The sequence below is a fragment of the Sander vitreus genome, unplaced genomic scaffold (assembly GCF_031162955.1).
Source record: "Sander vitreus isolate 19-12246 unplaced genomic scaffold, sanVit1 ctg438_0, whole genome shotgun sequence".
Lineage (NCBI taxonomy): Eukaryota > Metazoa > Chordata > Actinopteri > Perciformes > Percidae > Sander > Sander vitreus.
In genome coordinates, this window is record NW_027595552.1 from 2,668 (window position 1) to 27,651 (window position 24,984).

The following is a 24,984-nucleotide window of genomic DNA, read 5'->3' on the forward strand; positions in this document are numbered from 1 at the left end:
TAAATGCAGAGTTTTCACGACATTATAAGGTTTAGGTCCAATAAATATAACTAAGAGACTTTTCTAGAGACTGGTTGAGGAAGTTTGGTCGGTAAAGGTTCTGACCCACCAACCAGACGGCCGACCGTCGGCAGAAAAGCCAGTCGGACTGATCAGTCTCCCCGAGGTCCAAAAAGTTCCTCAGAACACACCGAAGCGACACAGCAAGTCAGGTCGGCCCAAATGAAGGCCGACAGCTCCTCTGACTGACGACGGCATGGACACACCGACCAGACTCGAGTCACCGACCTCGCCAGACTGTCAGACGGACGGTTATCAGCTCGGTGTGAAAAAAGTTATATATTATTATTATAACTTTTTCAGTGTTTCAGACGCAGATATGGAGATAATAATGATCCAAAATAATGTGAAATAGAGACGCAAAACTCCCACAAAGACACACTAAATGTCATATTTTCTTCCTCTTTATTATTATTTAAAGAAAAGTCTGTAACAGATGTGACTAAAATGTAGCAAAGTACAATACTTCAAACAAAACGTATTTAAGTAAAAGGAAAAGTACAGGTTTTAAAAACTACTTTAAAAAGAACAAGTAGAAGTACACAAAAAACTACTCAGTTACATTAACGTGAGTAATTAATAACTTTCCACCTCTGCAACATTTTTATTTTTTGAAAATGAATTTTTCTGCAACCTGCCAAGCATACATTCAGTTGTGGTCTGTGATTTTTTCAGTGTGTACACTGGTTAGTTTCTTTGTTGTCTAGACAACAACATTTACACGTTCTGCTTGATCCCTGACTAACACTCTGACCTTTGACAGTAACAGCTAATACTCACCTGAGGTGTGCGACCTCTGTGATATCCTGACTAAGATTAGGTTGTTAGTAATTAGAGGAATCAGCAGTCAACACTTAAAGCTAAGGAACCACAGGTTAAAGCCTTTCACTACCTCCTTGCATCAATTCTTTCACAGTAAATGTCCATTTGTCACCACAAAGGAAGTTGGTAGCAATCATTTACTAAAGGTAAAAATAAGTTTCCCTGATTACCAGAGGCTGGAAGTGAAAGCTTCCAATGAGCCAACCGACATATTTCTGAAGAATGTGGTCGCTGGTCTCATCCTAGACTCCTCAGAGGATAGGGATAACCTTGATGGTTATGAAACTAGTACCTGCGACAAGATGCTCCAGGAGTTATTAGTTTACATCACCCAGCTGTCGTGGGTGCTAACAAGTTCCACTGAAGACGTAATGGCTAAATCATACCAGTGCCATTGCTTTTGTTCCTGTGAGTTTGTCTCTGTGAGTTTGTTCCGGTCTCTGTGTTCCCATTCCTGTTTACCCTGTTCTTTGGATTTATCTTCATGTTGGACTCCCTGTGTTTATCTGCTGCATTCTCCTCCAGTTTGGACACCTTATGTTGGTTCGTACTTTGCTTTTTAAAAAAAATAAATCATCAAGTTACCTACCCCTGTTCGTGTTCTGCATTTGGGTCCGCCATCACCTGAGTCTCATGACAAGGTGGCTACTTTGAAGGATCTAAAATATAAAACATTCTGGTTTGTGGTTGACTTTTTCCTTTACTACATTATTCCATTGGTGTTTTTTCATAGTTTGCTGTATTAAGTATTAATCCACAATGTAGAAAATAATAAAAAAAACACTGAATCAGAAGGTGTGTCCAAACCTTTGACTGGTACTGTAGATGAATATTTACAAAAGTAATAAAGGTGAGTGTTTTTCTCTCAAACTGTAACCTTCTACAGTCCATGTAGCCTATTAACCAGTTATACAAGGTCTCAGAGTTTACACAGTGTACAAATACTCTGATACAACTATACGTCTTGCATTAAAAATCTGAAGTAAATGTTACTGCAACAAACAAAAAATACTAAATTTAACAACAGTAAACATCCATTTCAAAATAAAATACTACTACTGATGCATTAATGCTTTCATAACTTAAATGTTGCAGCTTGTAAAGGTGAAGCTCATTTTAATTTTAAGCTCAAACTCTGTCATCATAGATGTAACCCTCCAAGTTCTCTCTCCTATCAGCTGTCTAAAGGCCTAATGAACCAGGAAATAGATGTATTAGTTGTATTAATGGACGTTTGCTAAGGCGTTATTGTCAGCTAACGTTGCATATAACATATGAAAACATTGCCTCATACGGATAAGTAATGTTCCATTTGCAGGGTGGAAGCTTAAAAAAGTCCCTGTTGCACTGGAACTAATGCTATTTAAAGATGAATCATTTAACTATCGCTCCACATTCATAATCTCCTTTAATGCTAACGGTAAATTTAAAGGGGAACTATGCAGTTTTTTAGCTTAATTGACCTTAACTGAACAGCTTCAGAGTCATTAGAATGGTTATATGACTTTTTTCGGGTTGAATGCTGGTCGTCTCGCTCCCCTCTAGCGCCTGTGAGCGGAAAAACCAACCTTGTAACTTTGGGCCGGTGAGCCACCGGCCTCAGCGTCAGGAAGTATGGCGTGATATCAGGTCTCGCCATGTAACGACTTGCTTCACGACACTGCACACATACGCGCCCCCAATGAGGAACCGGCTAGCTATAAGAACAAGGTAGCGATGGAGTTTTTCACACTATCGTCATGGCTGAGCCGGCAAAAAAGAAGCAGAAAGCTAGGAAAGCATTGTCGGAGGAACAGAGGAAGAGGAAACAGCAGACTGACCGAGAGAGGAGTCAGACACAAGTAAACATAGGAGCTGCCAAATATCTATTCCAAAGCTGTAGGGGGGGCTCTATAGAGAAACCTGCCAGCAAAAAGACAGAAAAGAAATAGCCTAGGTAAGAAATAGGCCTATGTCACACTTCCTGCTTGTGGACGCGGAGTAGGGAATCAGAACTTCTGGTCAACAGTCTTTGTCCATAAGGATTTAGATTATCAGCCATAAGGTCTAAACCATCTGACCACTGACCACGAGCTACGTGGTTGTGACAGAAAGTTTCTGCTCCTGTTCCAGCTGGGAGAGGCCTGTGGGAGACTCAGGACCTAGGTGTGAGAGGACATGTTTCCAGCTGGAAGGAGACTCCTGGAGAGACCCAGGACTAGGTGGAGGGACGCCCAGCTGGGAGGAGGCCTCGGGGGAAGACTCAGGACTAGGTGGAGGGACGTCCAGCTGGGAGGAGACCTCGGGGGAGACCCAGGACTAGGTGGAGGGACGTCCAGCTGGGAGGAGACCTCGGGGGAGACTCAGGACTAGGTGGAGGGACGTCCAGCTGGGAGGAGACCTCGGGGGAGACCCAGGACTAGGTGGAGGGACGTCCAGCTGGGAGGAGGCCTCGGGAAGACCCAGGACTAGGTGGAGGAGCTTGGGGGAAGACCCAGGACTAGGTGGAGGGACGTCCAGCTGGGAGGAGGCCTCGGGGAAGACCCAGGACTAGGTGGAGGGACGTCCCAGCTGGGAGGAGGCCTCGGGGGAGACCCAGGACTAGGTGGAGGGACGTCCCAGCTGGGAGGAGGCCTCGGGGGAGACCCAGGACTAGGTGGAGGGACGTCCCAGCTGGGAGGAGGCCTCGGGGAAGACCCAGGACTAGGTGGAGGGACGCCCAGCTGGGAGGAGGCCTCGGGGAGACCCAGGACTAGGTGGAGGGACGCCCAGCTGGGAGGAGGCCTCGGGGAAGACCCAGGACTAGGTGGAGGGACGTCCAGCTGGGAGGAGACCTCGGGGGAGACCCAGGACTAGGTGGAGGGACGTCCAGCTGGAAGGAGGGCTTGGGGAAGACCCAGGACTAGGTGGAGGGACGTCCAGCTGGGAGGAGGCCTCGGGGAAGACCCAGGACTAGGTGGAGGGACGCCCAGCTGGGAGGAGGCCTCGGGGAAGACCCAGGACTAGGTGGAGGGACGTCCCAGCTGGGAGGAGGCCTCGGGGAAGACCCAGGACTAGGTGGAGGGACGTCCAGCTGGGAGGAGGCCTCGGGGAAGACCCAGGACTAGGTGGAGGGACGTCCCAGCTGGGAGGAGGCCTCGGGGGAAGACCCAGGACTAGGTGGAGGGACGCCCAGCTGGGAGGAGGCCTCGGGGAAGACCCAGGACTAGGTGGAGGGACGCCCAGCTGGGAGGAGGCCTCGGGGAAGACCCAGGACTAGGTGGAGGGACGTCCCAGCTGGGAGGAGGCCTCGGGGAAGACCCAGGACTAGGTGGAGGGACGTCCCAGCTGGGAGGAGGCCTCGGGGAAGACCCAGGACTAGGTGGAGGGACGTCCAGCTGGGAGGAGGCCTCGGGGGAGACCCAGGACTAGGTGGAGGGACTCCAGCTGGGAGGAGGCCTCGGGGAGACCCAGGACTAGGTGGAGGGACTTCCAGCTGGGAGGAGGCCAGGGTTTTTTGCAGTTGATGACAGGTATGATGTAAAAAGTCTGCTTTTTAAAAAAAATAAAAGTCTGCCTGCCTCTATGGGAGTCTAACATGGGGGGGTACTACTTATGCCCCCTGTATTTTAAGGAAGAACATTTATTTATTGACGATACATTATTCATTCACAAAGATAACTGGTGTCCTTAAAGGTTGGATTTTCCTCATTTTTTTTAATGAAGGCATTAAGATCAGTTTCCTAAAGATGATGTTTTTATTCCTCTTTTTAGTAACTTTAGCATGGCTTCCTACTTTGTTCTCATGACTGTAGATATGTAGAATTTAAGATAATTAAACTGTAATACAAATTAAAAAGCTTACAATAATAAGTCCAAACTTCAACATTATTTACAATAGTTCTACCTTATAAATGTACGAATACATCAGAATATTTAGAAATACATTTAAATATTTAAAAAATATATATTAAAATGAATCAAAATAATAATGAAAAATGTAATGAAACAAGAGAGGAACGCTGCGTTTGAGACAACCTGTACAGTAGGAATATTTAACTTCCTCAGTTTCTGTTTTGTTGTAATAGTTTCTGACTTCTATTGTTTCTAATAACAATGAATTATTTGGTTAAAGGGAAGTTAATATTGGACTTCAGCTATATGAACTATTTCACAAGACTTTGGCATCATTTGGGAAAACTTTTGACGTTTTTGTCACTTTTTTTGTTGTTTATCTGGCCATAATGTCCCTTCTTTCCTCCCTTTTTCTGATATTTTTGTCTCTTTATTTAAACGTTTTTTTCAGCATTTTTTCCTCTTTATTTCATGGTTTTTTTCAACACATTTTAGCGTTTTTGTCATTGCTTTTTGGACATTTTTGCTGCTTTTTGGGGGCATTTTTTTTCAACATTTTTGTGGCATTATTTTAACGTTTTTTTAAAGCCGTTATATAAGATCTCCAAAAAATTTGGGGAAAAATGATAATTCTGTAGCTTTTTAAGACATTTGTGTCTCTATTTTCCTTCCTGTTTTGTATCTAACTGTTTTCCAACTGACACATAGTTACATCGTTCTGTTGGACTTTACATTCACCAGGTGGACACAAACATGACTCTGCAGATCTGCGTCTGCAACATGACTCAGCAGAATGTTCACGTTGCTCTGCGTCCCCCTGGAGGATTTATTCTGCCACCTGGTGGCCGCAACCGTTAATGCATCTGTGTTTTATTAAAGGTCCCATGACATGGTGCTCTTTGGATGCTTTTATATAGACCTTAGTGGTCCCCTAATACTGTATCTGAAGTCTCTTTTATATAGACCTTAGTGGTCCCCTAATACTGTATCTGAAGTCTCTTTTATATAGACCTTAGTGGTCCCCTAATACTGTATCTGAAGTCTCTTTTATATAGACCTTAGTGGTCCCCTAATACTGTATCTGAAGTCTCTTTTATATAGACCTTAGTGGTCCCCTAATACTGTATCTGAAGTCTCTGTTTATATAGACCTTAGTGGTGTCTGTATGTGTGTGTCTGTGTGTGTGTGTCTGTGTGTGTGTGTGTGTGTGTGTGTGTGTCTGTGTGTGTGTGTGTGTGTGTGTGTGTGTGTGTGTGTGTGTGTGTGTGTGTGTGTGTGTACTGAGACTCAGAGGAACGATCAGACAGGAGTTTGAGTTATTTTATCATCCAACACAACCAGCTCAGGATCAACTACAACTCCCATGATGCTTAGACACAAAATAGCAACAATAACGTCAAAAAGAGCAACAAAACGCATTTCTACAATTTCATGATCACAGCTTCCATCTTTAAAGGACTGGAAGTGGAGGAAGTTTACAATCTTCACGAGGAATCTGTTCAATCATTCTGAATTATTTCATACAAAGTTCATTCATTAGTTCATAACAATAAGCTGAAATATTTCTGTAAGTGTGATCCTGTACAGACTCAACTGATCAGCAGTGAGAAACAGGAGGAGACTCTCCGTCCTACACAGGACACAGAGACACTGAAGAACCAGGAGACCAGAAAAAGAACCCAGGATAGAGAGTCTGAGTGAATGTGGTGTTGAAGGTGTGGAGGAGGATCAGTGAGTCAGAGGAGACTGTGTAGAAGGACAGAGAGCCAGCAGGAACGTCCACATACACTGCTACTCTACCAGAGACAGAGGAGGAGGAGATGGATCTTACTCTACCAGAGACAGAGGAGGAGGAGGATGCTACTCTGTTAGAGATAAAGGAGGAGGAGATGGATGCTACTCTGTTAGAGACAGAGGAGGAGGAGATGGATGTTACTCTGTTATTGTGACAGACAGAGTAACCATCATCAGAGCAGATCAGACTCCAGGACTGATCATTACCTCCAAACAAACAGTCATCACTGCGTCCTTTCCTCCTGATTCCTCTGTAACTCACTGATATATTAACCTCTCCTCTCCTCTCGACCTCCCAGTAACAGCGACCAGTCAGACCATCTCTACACAGCAGCTGAGGCCAGGAGTCAAACCTCTCTGGATGATCAGGATATGACTGATACTCCATCACACGTGTCACCTTCCTGTTGTTGTCAGACAGTTTGAGGCTTCTGTTCACTGTGTTTGTGTCGACTGTGAGTTCACAGGAATCTGACGGAGAGAAGGAGACACAACACAGCTGCAGTTATTAACCAATCAGCACTTTGATGATGACATCAGAGGGTTGAATGAGTGATGTCACAGTTTGATGAATGAAATGTAAAAACACACTTACACTTCCTCAGACCTGGTGTCAACCATCTGACTCCAGCAGGCTCCACCCTGAAAGGAGGAGGAGGGGGGGGCATTACATCACTCAGAAAGAGAGAGAGAGAGAGAGAGAGGGAGAGAGAGAGAGAGAGAGAGAGAGAGAGAGAGAGAGAGAGAGAGAGAGAGAGAGAGAGAGACAGAGAGAGAGAGAGAGAGATTTTTGATTTTTTAAAGGAACTTTATTTTATCAATGTTCCATCTTGTTATCTACAAAAATAATCTCTTTTCAACAGAACAATAAATAAATACATATAGTCTTAAATACATGACATCATCTCCTGAGAAAAGATGAGTTGTTCTCCTTCAACAGAGCTCAACACATCACCATGGGCCCAGATCACACTGAACTGATCCACATCCTTCATCTCTTTATAATAACTAAAGTCAATCCTGATTCTGGCTTTCACCATCCGAGTAAACAGCAGAGTCACATTAATATCAACAGATTCATCCACCTTCCTCTTCCTGCTCACATACACAGCCATCTTTGATTGGCCCAGGATGAAGTTCAACAGCTGACATTTATGTTTAGCTAACCTACTGTACCTGAACCCAAGGATGAACATGTGTTTGGAGAAAACCTCCCTACCTTACTGAACAGTTTCTCTAGCAGCAAGAACAACGGTGACAGGCGCACACACTCAGAATAACAATGAAACACAGTTTCTTTTTTCATCACAATAAGGACATTTGTTGCTAACACCAGGACTGATGACAGACAGAAAGGCGTTGACTGCCACTATCCCGTGTAACACTCTCCACTGGAGGTCAGCTACTCTTTTAGTTAATGGTGGTTTGTATAAACTCCTCCATGCAGGTTGGACATCAACCTCCAAACCCAGATGTCCTCGCCACGGTGTGTCAACCCGCTCATGGAGTTTACTCCTATTTAAACACAGCACCATCATTTTATAAAAGGCATTTCCTTTTGCCTCTTTCAGGTCTAAAGTGCAGTGCTTTACATCCCAAAAAACAACCAACATAATTATCAAGACAGGGACGGACACATAAACCAGGGAAGGAATCGTCACATTGAGGTGTAATCAGACCAACATTATATTCCTCCAACATTATGGATTCATGTCCAGACAGATAGTACTTCCAGTGGTCCAACAGTTTTGAGATTGTTCTGACTGATCTCACACTCCAGAACAGCTGCCAAAGCAGCAGCATTGTTCAGTTTTGGTCCAGCGATATCCACCACATTCCCCAGCGTGAGCACCCGTGCTCTGCAGAACACGTCCGAGATGGCAGAACCAGCCCAGCAGGGGTAATCCAACCGGTCTCCGTACACCACTGGTTCCTGTAGCAGCCAGTGTAGGGAGTCACCCTGCACCCGTCTCTCCTTGGTCAACAGCTTCCACACTGTAAACACGCCACGATAGAAAGGAGGCAAATCCTGGAAACTCAGCTTCCTCACATCCATCAGGAACAAAGAGTCTTTTAGTCCAAAACCCTTAAAGTCTTTCAGCACCCAATGGGCCAGAGGTCTCCAGACCAAGTCTTTAGGGCCAAACAGCAGTCTCTGGAGGAACTGCAGGCGGAAAGCAGCGCCCCTGCTGGCCAAATGAACCAGTCCTTGTCCTCCCTCTTCCTTAGGAAGAAACAGAACAGCCTGGGGAATCCAGTGCAGCTTATCCAAAAAAAAATTAACCAAAACAGATTGAATTTTTACAAGTAAATTAGAAGGGGGATCCACACAAGACAGTTTATGCCACAGAGAAGAGGACAGCAGATTGTTAATAACGAGCGTCCCTCCCTCTGTAGGACATGCTCGGTCTTCCATTTCTTTAATCGGCCTTCTATTTTTTCCAGAGCATTATCCCAGTTTTTTTGCATCACACACTCCTCACCCAAAAACACACCCAAATACTTGACCCCTCCTTTCTTCCAGGTGAGCCCTCCTGGGAGAGACAGAGTGCTCTGTAGCTTATCTCCCACCACCACAGCTTCACTCTTAGCCCAGTTCACTTTAGCAGAAGAGATACGATTAAAAATACTTACAGTCTCTACCAAAGTGTTGATGTCTGTTTGCTTGTTTAAAACAACCATGACATCGTCTGCGTAAGCTGATATTTTAACAGCTGAAGCACACCCAGGAAAATACACACCTAAAAGTTCCTTCCTAAGTTTATGGAGCAGAGGCTCAATAGCGAGGAATAAAGCATCCCCGACAGAGAGCATCCCTGCCGTACTCCCTCTCTGCACATTAAAAGGTGCAGCCAAACCACCATTAACCTTCAATATACTCGCAATGTCACGGTACAGTACCTGAATCTTAGCTATGAAACCTGGGCTGAAGCCAAAAGCATTGAGCGTCTGCCACAAATACTGATGTTCAACCCGGTCAAAAGCCTTTTCCTGGTCTATGGAAATAAGACCAGTATCCATACCCAGTGAGCTAGAGACGTCCCAAAACATGCCGAATTAAAGTGATATTATCACTCATTAACCTGCCGGGCACACAGTAAGTCTGGTCGACATGAACCACTTCATCCATCGCCTCCCGAAGCCGAGAAGCGAGAGCTTTGGACAAGATCTTATAGTCCCCACACAGCAGAGAAACAGGTCTCCAGTTCTTTATGTCCTGTAAGTCTCCTTTCTTTGGCAGCAGGGTAATGACTGCCCTTCTGCAGCTCAGCGGCAGGCGTCCCTCTGCTCAAGCTGTCCTGAAAGACCTCCAGCAGATCTTCACCAATAACTGGCCAAAAGGTCTTATAGAAATCCACAGGCAGCCCGTCGATGCCTGGTGCCTTACCGTTCCCCAGACTCATCAGAGCAACATACAGTTCATTCAGGGACAGTAGATCTTCCAGCACCGTGTTGTTAGCAGCACCCACCTGAGGAAGCCCAGCATGGAAAGACGCAGCTGACTCAGGATCTTCCACGTACTCCTCTCTGAACAGGTCTTTGTAGAACGAGGTGGCATATCTCCTGATCTCAGGGGTTCCTGTGATCGTAGCTCCATCTTCAGAGCGTAGCGAGTGGATGATCTTCCTTGACCATTCTTACGCTCCAGACCAAAGAAAAACTGTGAGGGGGCATCCATCTGGGAAGCGCTCATGAAGCGGCAGCGACCAGAGCCCCCTGTGCTGTGATGCCCAACAGGTTGGCTAAAGCAGCCTTTTTAACTTTAAGAGCTTCAACATGCCCTTGATTTCCTGTGGAATCCACCAAATCCTGTAGTTCCACTACTTCAATCTCTAGGTCTTGAAGAGACCTGGTGATGTGCTTGGTGACATTGCGAGTATATTGCTGACAAAAAGAGTTTCACCTGAACCTTTCCAATATCCCACCACTGCTGCAATGATGGGAAACTGGACTTAAGGCTCTGGTGTATACCCCACACACACTTAAAAGCCTCTTTAAAAGAGTTATCATTTAAAAGTCCAGTATTAAAATGCCAATAAGCACTGTGCAATTTTACATTTTGAATATAAATAGAGCACTGGACAAGACAATGGTCCGTAAAACCAACAGGAGAAATGATACACTTTTTAAACACACCAAAATGGTGCTTAAAACAATAAAAGCGATCCAGCCTGGCCAAAGACAACATGTCATCTCTGGAATGACTCCAGGTGTACTGCCTGGCGCTCATGTGAAAAACCTCTCCACACATCCTCCAGCTCACAGCTCTCCATCAGACGCCTGAGTCTGGCCGAGGAAGCAGGATGAGGCTCCAGGTGATTACGATCTACACTGGGATTCTCCGTGCAGTTAAAATCACCTCCCAAAAACAAAAAATCACCGGTACAGTCCTGAATGACATCACACAGAAGGTTTAAAAATGTCATTCGCTCAATGGCCGAAACTGGAGCATACACATTTATAAAAATAAGTTGAACATTTTCAAGCTCAACCTTAATTTTATTAATGTGGCCACACATGATCTCCTCCACACTAAAGGAGCAGGGACGAAAGCCCTTAGAGAAGAGCACTCCGACCCCCCCACTGTTAGAGGCTTTATGGCTGAGAATCACCTCCCCAGGCCACTGCTTCCTCCACTCACTCTCATTCTCCACATCACTGTGGGTCTCCTGCACAAAGATAACATCCAGATGTTTTAACTCCATCAGTTTAAACAGAGAAGCTCTTTTAACATCACTTCTTGCTCCATTCATGTTTAAAGACCCAATATTTAAATCTGCCATTAAAAAAAAAAGAGCAAGAACAAAAACACACACAACAAGTATGTGAAGAAACATATTAAACCCAGTCATCATCTTCAATGAGTTGAGCTCTGACTTTAGTGACCAGTTTCTTGAGGCGGTAAACCTCTTGGATAGTGAACCCTTCTGTATCTTTCCTCAGCCAGGCCACAGACCTGATAAACCCTCTCAGATCAGGGAAGAACTGCTCCGTCTTCACCGCCTTGATCCCTTTAGTGTCCTGCAGGAACTTCTTGATCTTATCCAGAGGATACAGAGTTAACTTCTCTACCTGGGATGCTGTCCACTCACAATCTTCCTCATCATCATCATCATCATCATCATCATCATCATCATCACCACACAGACCCTCTAGCAGCTTTTTTAGCTTTAGCATCATTCTGCTCTTTGTTAGAACTGTTTTTTCTTTTGCTGGATCTTGTAGTTACATCCATCTCATCAGACACATTATCAGCCAGAGCATCATCAACCACATTTGTAATATTCTGACTGCAGCTTGTCTTATTTGCACTGCCTTTCTTTTTCCCTGTCTGTCTGTTATTTTCTGCTGCCTCAGTAGACTGGGCATTTCCTTCATTAACAGTTGTATTTCCACACTCCTGTTGTACAACTAACTCTGTAACCTCTGCAGTTTCTGCACACTGTTGCGCACCTGCCGAGTCTGAGTCAGCCGCAGGTGGCGCAACATCTGAGTCTGAGCCCCCCGGAGGCGACTCTGCGGCCCGGTCGGCCGAACCGCCCGACCCAGCGGGACCGGGAGCCGTCTCGGCCGAAACACCCGGCCCCCCGGGACCGGGGTCCGGTCCCCCGGGACCCGGGAACCGCCCATCCGAACCGCCCGGCCCCCCAGACTCGGGGCCGGCCGACGCGGACAGGAACGGACCAAATGACCCTCCTCCCCACATCCAAAACACTTCATGGAATCAGAAGTCGCAAAAACAACATAGCTGAAGCCTTCCACTTTAAAACTGAACGTTAGATTTAGATCAGCCGCGTTGTCCTTCAGACAAGTCTTCATGACTCTGAAGAAAAAAAAGATAAAGATATGAAAAGAAAAAATAACAAGAACCGAACAGAACCGAAAACCGTGACCCTAAAACAGTGATACGAACCAAACCGTGGATTTTGTGAACCGTACCACCCCTAGTATATACAGTCAGGTCCATAAATATTGGGACATCGACACAATTCTAATCTTTTTGGCTCTATACACCACCACAATGGAGTTGAAATGAAACGAACAAGATGTGCTTTAACTGCAGACTTTCAGCTTTAATTTGAGGGTATTTACATCCAAATCAGGTGAACGGTGTAGGAATTACAACAGTTTGTATATGTGCCTCCCACTTTTTAAGGGACCAAAAGTAATGGGACAATTGGCTGCTCAGCTGTTCCATGGCCAGGTGTGTGTTATTCCCTCATTATCCCATTTACAAGGAGCAGATAAAGGTCCAGAGTTCATTTCAAGTGTGCTATTTACATTTGGAATCTGTTGCTGTCAACTCTCAATATGAGATCCAAAGAGCTGTCACTATCAGTGAAGCAAGCCATCATTAGGCTGAAAAATCTAAACAAACCCATCAGAGAGATAGCAAAAACATTAGGTGTGGCCAAATCAACTGTTTGGGAACATTCTTAAAAAGAAAGAACGCACCGGTGAGCTCAGCAACACCAAAAGACCCGGAAGACCACGGAAAACAACTGTGGTGGATGACCGAAGAATACTTTCCCTGGTGAAGAAAACACCATCACAACAGTTGGCCAGATCAAGAACACTCTCCAGGAGGTAGGTGTATGTGTGTCAAAGTCAACAATCAAGAGAAGACTTCACCAGAGTGAATACAGAGGGTTCACTACAAGATGTAAACCATTGGTGAGCCTCAAAAACAGGAAGGCCAGATTAGAGTTTGCCAAACAACATCTAAAAAAGCCTTCACATTTCTGGAACAACATCCTATGGACAGATGAGACAAAGATCAACTTGTACCAGAGTGATGGGAAGAGAAGAGTATGGAGAAGGAAAGGAACTGCTCATGATCCAAAGCATACCACCTCATCAGTGAAGTATGGTGGTGGTAGTGTCATGGCGTGGGCATGTATGGCTGCCAATGGAACTGGTTCTCTTGTATTTATTGATGATGTGACTGCTGACAAAAGCAGCAGGATGAATTCTGAAGTGTTTCGGGCAATATTATCTGCTCATATTCAGCCAAATGCTTCAGAACTCATTGGACGGCGCTTCACAGTGCAGATGGACAATGACCCGAAAGCATACTGCGAAAGCAACCAAAGAGTTTTTTAAGGGAAAGAAGTGGAATGTTATGCAATGGCCAAGTCAATCACCTGACCTGAATCTGATTGAGCATGCATTTCACTTGCTGAAGACAAAACTGAAGGGAAAATGCCCCAAGAACAAGCAGGAACTGAAGACAGTCGCAGTAGAGGCCTGGCAGAGCATCACCAGAGATGAAACCCAGCGTCTGGTGATGTCTATGCCTTCCAGACTTCAGGCTGGAATTGATTGCAAAGGATTTGCAACCAAGTATTAAAAAGTGAAAGTTTGATTTATGAATGTTAATCTGTCCCATTACTTTTGGTCCCTTAAAAAGTGGGAGGCACATATACAAACTGTTGTAATTCCTACACCGTTCACCTGATTTGGATGTAAATACCCTCAAATTAAAGCTGAAAGTCTGCAGTTAAAGCACATCTTGTTTGTTTCATTTCAACTCCATTGTGGTGGTGTATAGAGCCAAAAAGATTAGAATTGTGTCGATGTCCCAATATTTATGGACCTGACTGTATATAATGTTTGCACCGAAGGGACTAGGAAAGAGCATTTTGAGGGACTTTTTGAACTTGGAGTTGGTACTCTCCCAGTACAAGAGGAACTTAGAGAAATAATTGGTCCTGATGTCAGTGTACGTCTCTGATCGATCACATGAGCCATGTAGCACCAGCAACTGACATTTTAAACCTCTAGATAACTAGTCTGCCGAAAGACACGCTCTTCTCACAGCGTAGAAAGCACATTGATTTGTGCTAAGCTTAACCATGGAAAGTTCCTTTAACATACAGAGATATGTCCAAACTACATCAATTATTAACAGGAAGTCATCATTTTAGTTCCTGGAGTTGTTTTTCTTTACATCTTCCTACACAAATATCTCCTTTTTGTTCATCAGTGTTTGTACCTGAGAGTGTCTAGTCTCCAGTTTGGATCCTCCAGTCCCGCTGACAGTAGCTTCACTCCTGAGTCTCCTGGATGATTGTAGCTCAGGTCCAGCTCTCTCAGATGGGAGGGGTTGGAGCTCAGAGCTGAGACCAGAGAGGTACAGCCTTCCTCTGAGATCAGACAGCCAGACAGACTGCAAACACACAGAACAACACACATGAACCCTCTCAGGTCTCAGGTCCAGCTCTCTCAGATGGGAGGGGTTGGACCTCAGCGCTGAGACCAGAGAGGTACAGCCTTCCTCTGAGATCAGACAGCCTGACAGACTGCAAACACACAGAACAACACACATGAACCCTCTCAGGTCTCAGGTCCAGCTCTCTCAGATGGGAGGGGTTGGAGCTCAGCGCTGAGACCAGAGAAGTACAGCCTTCCTCTGAGATCAGACAGCCTGACAGACTGCAAACACACAGAACAACACACAGGAACCCCAGGTACATTTTGGTCCAGATTTAGAATACACCTTTAAAATCATCTGTTCTATTTAACTATTTAACAACAAAACTAAACAATAAAAAATCCTCATGGAAAGTAACTCTGAGTCTAGAAATTAATAATTATATAATTAATAACTACTGCCCAAGTTTATTGTATCAGCAGACACAAAGCAGCTGTTTTATCAACAAAAGTTAGTCAGATTTTAAATGGTCATCAGTAGAATGGGTTAATGAATCCTGACCTGAGACCTGAGACCTGAGAGTCTCGAGATCCAAACAGCTGATGTGATCTAACAGCTGATGTGATCTAACAGCTGATGTGATCCAAACAGCTGATGTGATCTAACAGCTGACGTGATCCAAACTATTCCAGTAACAGTTAACTCCAGAGTGTAAAAATGTCGTTTCATCCAATGATTCACTTCTCATCGTCTTCCAATCATTAATCAAAACTAAGTCCTCCATATAACTCGAAATTAACAACAAAACGATCCATTGTATCATTGTTGTAGGATAACGTTACTGTTTTTTTATACAGCCCTGGAAGGTACAATGTTGCCATGGAAATGGTGGAGTAATATCGTATGTGATGCACCAGGTGTGCCCAAATGGCTCTGGGTGTGCTGTCATGCTGATTTGAGTAAGTTTTAAATGTCTAGTTGACCAATCAGATTGTCTGGTCAAATTCACTTGTTGTATATTAAGGAATAAACAAACGTCCAGTAATCAAAGTCACATGTTATTAAAATATAAATGATTTCTGGATCTCAGCCACAGTTCATATTTCATTCTTTATGAAGTGTTTCTAAATCAGAATAAAATACTGTTTTTTTGTAAGATTATTGTTCTTGATCTGACCTGAGAGTCTCCACTGTGCAGTGTGGACTCTTCAGTCCAACAGAGATCAGCTTCCCTCCAGAATCCTGCAGGTCGTTGTTACTCAGGTCCAGCTCTCTCAGACTAGAGGACTGGGAGCTGAGAACTGAGGACAGAGCTTCACAGCTTCTCTCTGACAGGTTACAGCCACTCAGTCTGGAGAGACAACAGGAAGGAAACAAGTTATTATATTTAACTCCTGTTGAAAGATAGAGTATGTAATGATGAATAAATTACACTTACAGAGCTTTGTTGGAGGGATGGTAATGAAGAAGACACATAACGATTGTGTTTAAATGTTAAGTCTGGACCTTTGGTGATACAGAATATAAAATCCATTTTCTAAACAAGTTGGAAACATAACTAATTGTGACTGAATGAGGAGTAAAAAGACATCCAGTATTCAAATTCACATAAGATAAAAAAAAGCCATAGCCATAGTTTATACTTTGTTTTTAACAACATCTTATAAATAACAACAAAATGCTTTGAAAACACTCACATTGCTAAATTTTAAATCCTGACATGAGAAGGGCGGTTTAAATTGAATAAAGCTTAAAGTTTAGAGAAATGTCATATAAGAAGACAAATAACGATTGTGTTTATATGTTGAGTCTGGACTTTTGGTGATACAGCATATGAAATCCCTTCTCAGCATGTTTAAAGTGGCCATATTATGAAAAAAAACACTTTTTCTGGGATTTGGGGAGTTATTTTTTGTCTCTGGTGCTTCCACACGCATACCAACTTTGTACAAAATAAAGCATGCTACCTCGTTCTCAATAGCAAAAGTCTCCCAGCTAATCCTGCCTTGTAACTGACTGAAGGTGGAGAAACAGCCTTTCTTTTACTGTCTATGGAGCTAGCTAGCTGACATGATCTACATCTGAGCTACTGAGCATGTGCAAGTCCAATCAAAGATAGTACAGAAGAAGAAGAAGAAAAGAGGTCTCACTCTGTAGCTAAAACAGAGACCAGCTGAAAGAGGATCTGCAGCAGTGAGAGAGAGCTGTGCAGTACAACAACAACAATATGGTGTTTTTGGAAAATGAAACCATGTAAACCTGTTCTGGTACAACCTGAAAATACAGTTATGAACCTGAAAATGAGCAGAATATGGGCGCTTTAAATATCTGCTGCTCTACTCCAAACAAGTTGGAAACATGATAATTAATCGTGACTGAATTAAGCTATATTACACGAGAGGGTTTGATTTAACGTCATTATGATGAATAAATCACACTTACAGAGCTTTTTTGGAGGCTTTGACCACTGGCAGCAGCCTGAGAAGAGCCTCCTCTGAAGCGGAGTATTTCTTCAGGTCAAACACGTCCAGATCTTTTTCAGATGACAGTAAGATGAAGACCAGAGCTGACCACTGAGCAGGAGACAGTTCATCTGTGGAGAGACTTCCTGAACTCAGGGACTTTTGGATCTGCTCCACTAGAGAACGATCATTCAGTTCATTCAGACAGTGGAACAGATTGATGCTTCTCTCTGCAGACAGATTCTCACTGATCTTCTTCTTGATGTACTCGACTGTTTCCTGATTGGTCTCTGAGGTACTTCCTGTCTGTGTCATCAGACCTCGTAGGAGACTCTGATTAGTCTGCAGTGAAAGACCCAGGAGGAAGCGGAGGAACAAGTCCAGGTGTCCATTTGGACTCTCTAAGGCCTTGTCCACAGCACTCTGATGGAGACATTTTAGTTCAGGTTTGAGTCTGAAGACTTTAGGCCACCAGGAGGTTGTTTGTTCTTCTGACAGCAGGTTGACTCCAGAGTTGGTGAAAGTCAGATGAACATGAAGAGCAGCCAGAAACTCCTGAACACTCAGATGGACGAAGCAGAACATCTTGTCCTGATACAGACCTCTCTCCTCTTTAAAGATCTGTGTGAACACTCCTGAGTAAACTGAGGCTGCTCTGATATCGATGCCACACTCTGTCAGGTCTGACTCATAGAAGATCAGGTTGCCTTTCTGCAGCTGCTCAAAAGCCAGTTTTCCCAGAGACTCGACCATCTTCTTTGTCTCTTTATTCCAGTTTGAATCGGTCCCAGCTCCGCCACCGTATTTTATGTTCTTCAGTTTGGACTGAACCACCAGGAAGTGGATGTACATCTCAGTCAGGGTTTTGGGCAGCTCTCCTCCCTCTCTGGTCTTCAACACGTCCTCCAGAACTGTAGCAGTGATCCAGCAGAAGACTGGGATGTGGCACATGATGTGGAGGCTTCGTGATGTCTTGATGTGGGAGATGATTCTGCTGGCCTGCTCCTTATCTCTAAATCTCTTCCTGAAGTACTCCTCCTTCTGAGGGTCAGTGAACCCTCTGACCTCTGTCACCATGTCAACACACTCAGGAGGGATCTGATTGGCTGCAGCAGGTCGTGTGGTTATCCAGAGGCGAGCAGAGGGAAGCAGTTTCCCCCTGATGAGGTTTGTCAGCAGCACACCCACTGAGGTGGACTCTGTAACATCAGTCAGGATCTCAGTGGTGTGGAAGTCCAGAGGAAGTCGACACTCATCCAGACCGTCAAAGATAAACACAACCTGGAACTCTTCAAACCTGCAGATTCCTGCTTCTTTGGTTTCACTGAAGAAGTGATCAACAAGTTCCACCAAGCTGTACTTTTTCTCTTTCAGCATGTTTAGCTCTCTGAAAGTGAATGGAAATGTGAACTGGATGTCCTGGTTGGCTTTGCCTTCAGCCCAGTCCAGAGTGAACTTCTGTGTTAAGACTGTTTTCCCGATGCCAGCCACTCCCTTTGTCATCACTGTTCTGATTGGTTCCTCTCTTCCAGGTGGGGCTTTAAAGATGTCTTCTTGTCTGATTATTGTTTCTGGTCTGTTTGGTTTTCTGGACGCTGTTTCAATCTGTCTGACCTCATGTTCATCATTGACCTGTGCAGTCCCTCCCTCCATGATGTAGATCTCTGTGAACATCTGATGCAGAAGGGTTGGTTTCCTGCTTTAGCAATCCCCTCAAACACACACTGGAACTTCTTGTTTAGGTTAGTCTTGAGTTTACGTTTACAAACTCCAGCAAAGCTTCCTGAATGAATACATAATAAAAAAGCTCATTAAGTAATTTTGTAAAGCAAACAGGAACATACTTTGGTCCATCTCTGGAGACATTAGTAAACGTCCCATTAGTCCAGTAAGTTAAATCTTTAGAGAAATCCTCTTACTGCTCTGCAGACGGTCAGCCAGCTCGTCCTGCTTCATTCTCCTCAGGAAGTCCAGTGTGATCTTCAGAAATGCCTCTCTGCTGCTGCTCTGCTCTTCATCCTCACCCTCCCTCTGACTCTCTGAGCATTCTGGGTAATCTGGACTCAGAACCTTCTGGATCTTCTTCAGCTCATTCTTCACAAAAGTGACGATGTTCTCCTCCAGCAGCTGCAACCAAAGATTATATGAATGACACAATCAAACTGAAATCATGGAAGCAAACATCAGATCCATGTTGGACAGACTGACAATCCACTGGTCTGAAAAGCACAGCATGGAGATGATTGTGAACAGAATAGGTGTAAAAGTAGTTGTTGTACATGTACGGACCATAAATATGGAGTCCAGGTGTGTTTGATGCTGCTGGGCAGACTGACCACTGGGAACCTCTGAGCTCTCCTGGTCCACTCTGTGGAGGAATCAGAAGAATTAGCTCACATCATGTCTGTCCACACAGAGACAAACACAAGATAAAGGTCCTGTGACTTAAAGTGTTGATTACAACACAGAATCAGATGGTTTCCCCTGACATTAAAGTGTTGATTACAACACAGAATCAGATGGTTTCCCCTGACATTAAAGTGTTGATTACAACACAGAATCAGATGGTTTCCCCTGACATTAAAGTGTTGGTGGTGCTGCTGACCCCAAAGTGAATCGACAGAAAGAACCAAGAAGTAAGGAAGCAGAGCTTTCACGCAGTATTTTGCCCCGTCTGAAACTTGGCCTTAAGTGTCCAGACTCAAATGGCAGAAGTCTTCTCATGGTAAATAGTGTCCTGACATTGAACATTTGAACAGCTTATTAACGTGAGCTTGTTGCCCGTGTGCGCTGATGCCTCATCTGTTGACATTTCCGAATGCCTTCCTACAGTTGCTTAATAAAAGCGGGCTTTCCACACAAAAACGTAGCCTACATGTGTCATTAGTATGAGAAAAAATGAGATTTTAACTGTGTCGGGCTCGGGCCGGGCTCGGACACAAATTTCTTAAAGTGCCCATATTATGAAAAAAACACCTTTTCTGGGATTTGGGGAGTTCTTTTGTGTCTCTGGTGCTTCCACACGCATACAAACTTTGTAAAAAATCCATCCATGCTGTTCTGAGTGAGATACGGTTTCTGAATGTGTCCTGCCTTCAGTCTCCGGGTCAGCTGTTGTGACGTCACAAGCCGAAACGAGCTGGCTAACCGCAACCATTAGCTCGTAGCATTAGCATGCTAATGCTAACGCTAACGCTAGCATGCTACCTCGTTGTCAATAGCAAAGCACTGCTACAACACACACCAGTTCACCATAATCTCCAAAATAACTTTTTCCATGTGCGCCCTCATTTAGAAGAAGTCTCCCAGCTAATCCTGCCTTGTAACTGACTGAAGGTGGAGAAACAGCCTTTCTTTTACTGTCTATGGAGCTAGCTAGCTGACATGAGCTACATCTGAGCTACTGAGCATGTGCAAGTCCAATCAAAGATAGTACAGAAGAAGAAGAAGAAAAGAGGTCTCACTCTGTAGCTGAAACAGAGACCAGCTGAAAGAGGATCTGCAGCAGTGAGAGAGAGCTGTGCAGTACAACAACAATATGGTGTTTTTGGAAAATGAAACCATGTAAACCTGTTCTGGTACAACCTGAAAATACAGTTATGAAGCTGAAATGGGCTCGTAGAGAATAATTCAGCCGGATCTGGACTCCATTGAGATCTACAGTTGAAGACTGGTCTCACTGGACAGCTTTCAGATGTGAGAATATAAATATATGTGAAGAAGAAAGATGCTGAAAATAAACTTAAAACTTCTCTGGAAACATAAAAGTTGAAACATGAATCAGCAATATTATAATATTATTAACAGATTACCTCTTTTCAGCAGAGGGTTGTTGACCTTTAAAGTCAATGAGGCGATCAGTTGACCGGTCGCTCTTAAAGGACACACAGCTGGGTTCAGGTCCAGGTTCAGGTTCAGGTTCAGGTCAGGTCCAGGTTCAGGTTCAGGTCCAGGAGACTCTGGTCTCTGCTGGGTCCTGATAGAAAAACACATTTATTGAGGGTCACATGTTCATTCCTTCTTCCTCTTCTTCTTTCCTGCGGCTGTCACCCAACTGAACTCTTGCTCTGCATCCCGGTGACAATTTAAACTACTAAGACCCCCCCCGGGCAATGTGCACCACCCTATCCCCCCCCCTACTGTTTATTTATTTACAGATGTCCATACTGTAATTACAGCTATACGTAGCCATATTCTACTGCTCTTCATACTACTCATCCTGCACATACACTTATTCTTACTACTCTTATAATGTTACCAAGCTGCACATATCTGTCTATATGGTTCATACTGAATATCCATATTTATTCTGTTTTTCTCATTATATATTCTGTTAATACACTAAATATATCGACTGTATATTATTCTTACTACTAGTATAATGTCTCTGCTACTACATTGCACATATCTGCACATGTTGTTCATACATTGTTCATGTTACATAGCCACATTTATTCTGCTCTTTATTCTGGTCTCTGCTGGGTCCTGATAGAAAAAACACATTTATTGAGGGTCACATGTTCATTCCTCCTCCTCTTCCTCCTCCTCCTCCTCCTCTTCCTCCTCCTCCTCCTCCTTCAGTCATCAGCTACAATAATTATAATAATAAACATTTATTCTGCTCTTATAACACTGTAATATGTCTTGTCCTGCCTATGCTCCACCTGTCTATACTAGTATATCACGTTCAACTTTTCTGCTTTTTTGCACTTCTGGTTGGGACGTAAACTGCATTTCACTGTCTTTGTACTTTGCACAATGACAATAAAGTTGCAGCTAACGTTAGCCTACCGCTAGCTAGTTAACACTATACTCGACAGCAGCTAACGTTAGCCTACCGCTAGCTAGTTAACACCATACTCGACAGCAGCTAACGTTAGCCTACCACTAGCTAGCTAACACTATACTCAACAGCAGCTAACGTTAGCCTACCACTAGCTAGTTAACACTATACTCGACAACAGCTAACGTTAGCCTACCGCTAGCTAGTTAACACTATACTCGACAGCAGCTAACGTTAGCCTACCGTTAGCTAGTTAACACTATACTCGACAGCAGCTTACGTTAGCCTACCGCTAGCTAGTTAACACCATACTCGACAGCAGCTAACGTTAGCCTACCGCTAGCTAGTTAACACCATACTCGACAGCAGCTAACGTTAGCCTACCGCTAGCTAGTTAACACTATACTCGACAGCAGCAAACGTTAGCCTACCGCTAGCTAGTTAACACTATACTCGACAGCAGCTAACGTTAGCCTACCTCTAGCTAGTTAACACTATACTCGACAGTAGCTAACGTTAGCCAACCGCTAGCTAGTTAACACTATACTCGACAGCAGCAAACGTTAGCCTACCGCTAGCTAGTTAACACTATACTCGACAGCAGCTAACGTTAGCCTACCGCTAGCTAGTTAACACTATACTCGACAGCAGCTAACGTTAGCCTACTTCTAGCTAGTTAACACTATACTCGACAGCAGCTAACGTTAGCCTACCGCTAGCTAGTTAACACTATACTCGACAGCAGCTAACGTTAGCCTACCACTAGCTAGTAGCTGATTAATTAGATAAAAAATGTTAATCGATTGACAGCCCTGATTTAAATATAATATTTCTAAATGTTGTCTAAACCGAAAGATATTTTGAGTAACAAAGGAAATTATTTTGCAAAAATATTCTCATTTCAGTCATCAGCTACAATAATTTCTTTCCACAAAATTACAAAAATCCACTTTATTTGAAGGAGTGTGCATGATTATTATAATATTATTAACAGATTACCTCTTTTCAGCAGAGGGTTGTTGACCTTTAAAGTCAATAAAGAGATCATTTGACCGGTCGCTCTTAAAGGACACACAGCTGGGTTCAGGTTCAGGTCAGGTTCAGGTCCAGGTTCAGGAGACTCTGGTCTCTGCTGGGTCCTGATAGAAAAACACATTTATTGAGGGTCACATGTTCTTCCTCCTCCTCCTCCTCCTCCTCCTCCTCCTCCTCCTCCTCCTTCTCTCCTGCGGCTGTCACCCTACTGAACTCTTGCTCTGCATCCCGGTGACAATCTAACCTCCAACCCCCCCTGGACAATGTGCACCACCCTATCCCCCCCATACTGTTCTTTTTATTTATTTACAGATGTACATACTGTAATTACACTAATACAGCCATATTCTACTGCTCTTCATACTACTCATCCTGCACATACACTTATTCTTACTACTCTAAACATTTTAACATAATATTTCTAAATGTTGTCTAAACAGAAAGATGTTTTGAGTGATACAGGAAATTATTATATTCTCATTTCAGTCATCAACTACAATAATTACAAAAAAGCACTTAATTTGAAGGAGTGTGCATGAGACGGACACAAAACAACCCAGACGGACGTAGCTCCATCCAATGAGACTCGTTCCAGTTTGCTGGATGTTCACAACTCACCTCAATCTTCTTCTTAACATTTCATTTTCCTTTTCCATTGTTATTCTCTCCTTCTGCCATTCAAGTCTCTCCATCAATCCTCTCTCCTCCATTTCAAGTAGCCTCTCCTCCATTTCTATTCTCCTCTCCCTTACAGGTCTTTTCTTAAAGAAGTGGTGTCTCCATGGACCGCTGACTCTTCATGGACACACAGCTGGGTTCAGGTTCAGGTTCAGCAGGGTCTGGTCTCTGATGGGTCCTGTTAGAAAGAGAGGAAGACCACTTTTTAATCTCCAGAAAAGGAAGCTGCTGGAGAAACTAGAAGCTATGAAGCAGAAAATAAAGTCTGAATCTCTTCACTGAATGCTTTCTGCTCTCTGCTCATCCTGCTCTGTCATTCATTCTCTTTCTGGGAGAACAGGAACATTGGAAAGACTCCAGGACTAATGTCATCTTTCTGTCCTCTAATGGAGACAAGACTCCATTATTACAATCAATCTCCCTCTGCATCCTCCTCCACACATCACTACAACAGCAACAGAGGCATTTAGGTCACTACATTTTATTCTGAAAGGTCCAGAGGAAACAGTAGAGTCCTGTTGTGTCTGACTTTACGCTGGTGGAGACGACGGTGTGTTTTCTGACAGCAGGAGAAAGGAAATAACAAGAGGCCATCTTATGATGGATCACACCGGCCAAATCAGGCCAGGGGCTTAAAGTTGGCCCCTCCTACTTCCTCCCCTCCTACTTCCTCCTCTCTTGCTCGGACCCCCCCCATCTTCAAACTCGGCCTTCATTTAGACCTCAGCTACACAGCTGTAAAGTTTCCTGACTGCAGCCTCACGGTTGGGACAAACAGACGTATGAACACCTGGCAAAGTATTTCAAACCTCCTCTGTAGTAGTTCATGTTACAACATGGAGATTTATCTTCAACACAAGAGTCGTCCAAACTTTCTCAGGAAATAAGAAGTGAAGTAGAAACATTATATTTAACATCACAGAGCCAGAAACTAACCCTGAAGAGACCAAAGACTAACGTGTTGTTAACATATCAAACAGCAACTTACAGTTACACACACACAGACACACACACAAACACACACACACACACACACACACAGACAATAAAAAGAAACTTGTGTTTTACCGCCTTTAGAAATGAGTTCAAACACTTTCATTATGTTTAACTTTCTCTGAAACAAAACGGAATTTAAACGGTGCCAGATGATGTTAGTTTAAAATAAAGTATATTTTATATATATATATAAATATATATATATATATATATATATATATATATGTATATTTAAACGTTACAGACGAGTTGAATTACCTTCAGCTGGAGCTTCACACGAAGAGAAAAAGCTGCGACACAAACTGTGGGAAGTGAAAGTAAACTTTAAACAGGAAACAAGAAGAAACGCCCAGAGAGGGGCAGCACCAAACTAACCTAAAGTCCCC

General features: G+C 43.8%; 1 pseudogene across 1 annotated transcript; it reads right to left on the reverse strand.

Annotated features, from left to right (window-relative positions):
- Window positions 1-6,001: 6,001 nt before the first annotated feature.
- Window positions 6,002-24,966, reverse strand: LOC144514077 (NACHT, LRR and PYD domains-containing protein 3-like; annotated as a pseudogene). Its single transcript, XR_013501252.1, has 11 exons — window positions 24,857-24,966; window positions 23,543-23,780; window positions 22,889-23,028; window positions 20,919-21,082; window positions 19,396-19,474; window positions 19,026-19,233; window positions 17,087-18,889; window positions 15,822-15,995; window positions 14,486-14,925; window positions 7,085-7,131; window positions 6,002-6,960 (listed from the first exon to the last, which is right to left on the reverse strand). The product of XR_013501252.1 is annotated as an NACHT, LRR and PYD domains-containing protein 3-like (transcript).
- Window positions 24,967-24,984: the final 18 nt, after the last annotated feature.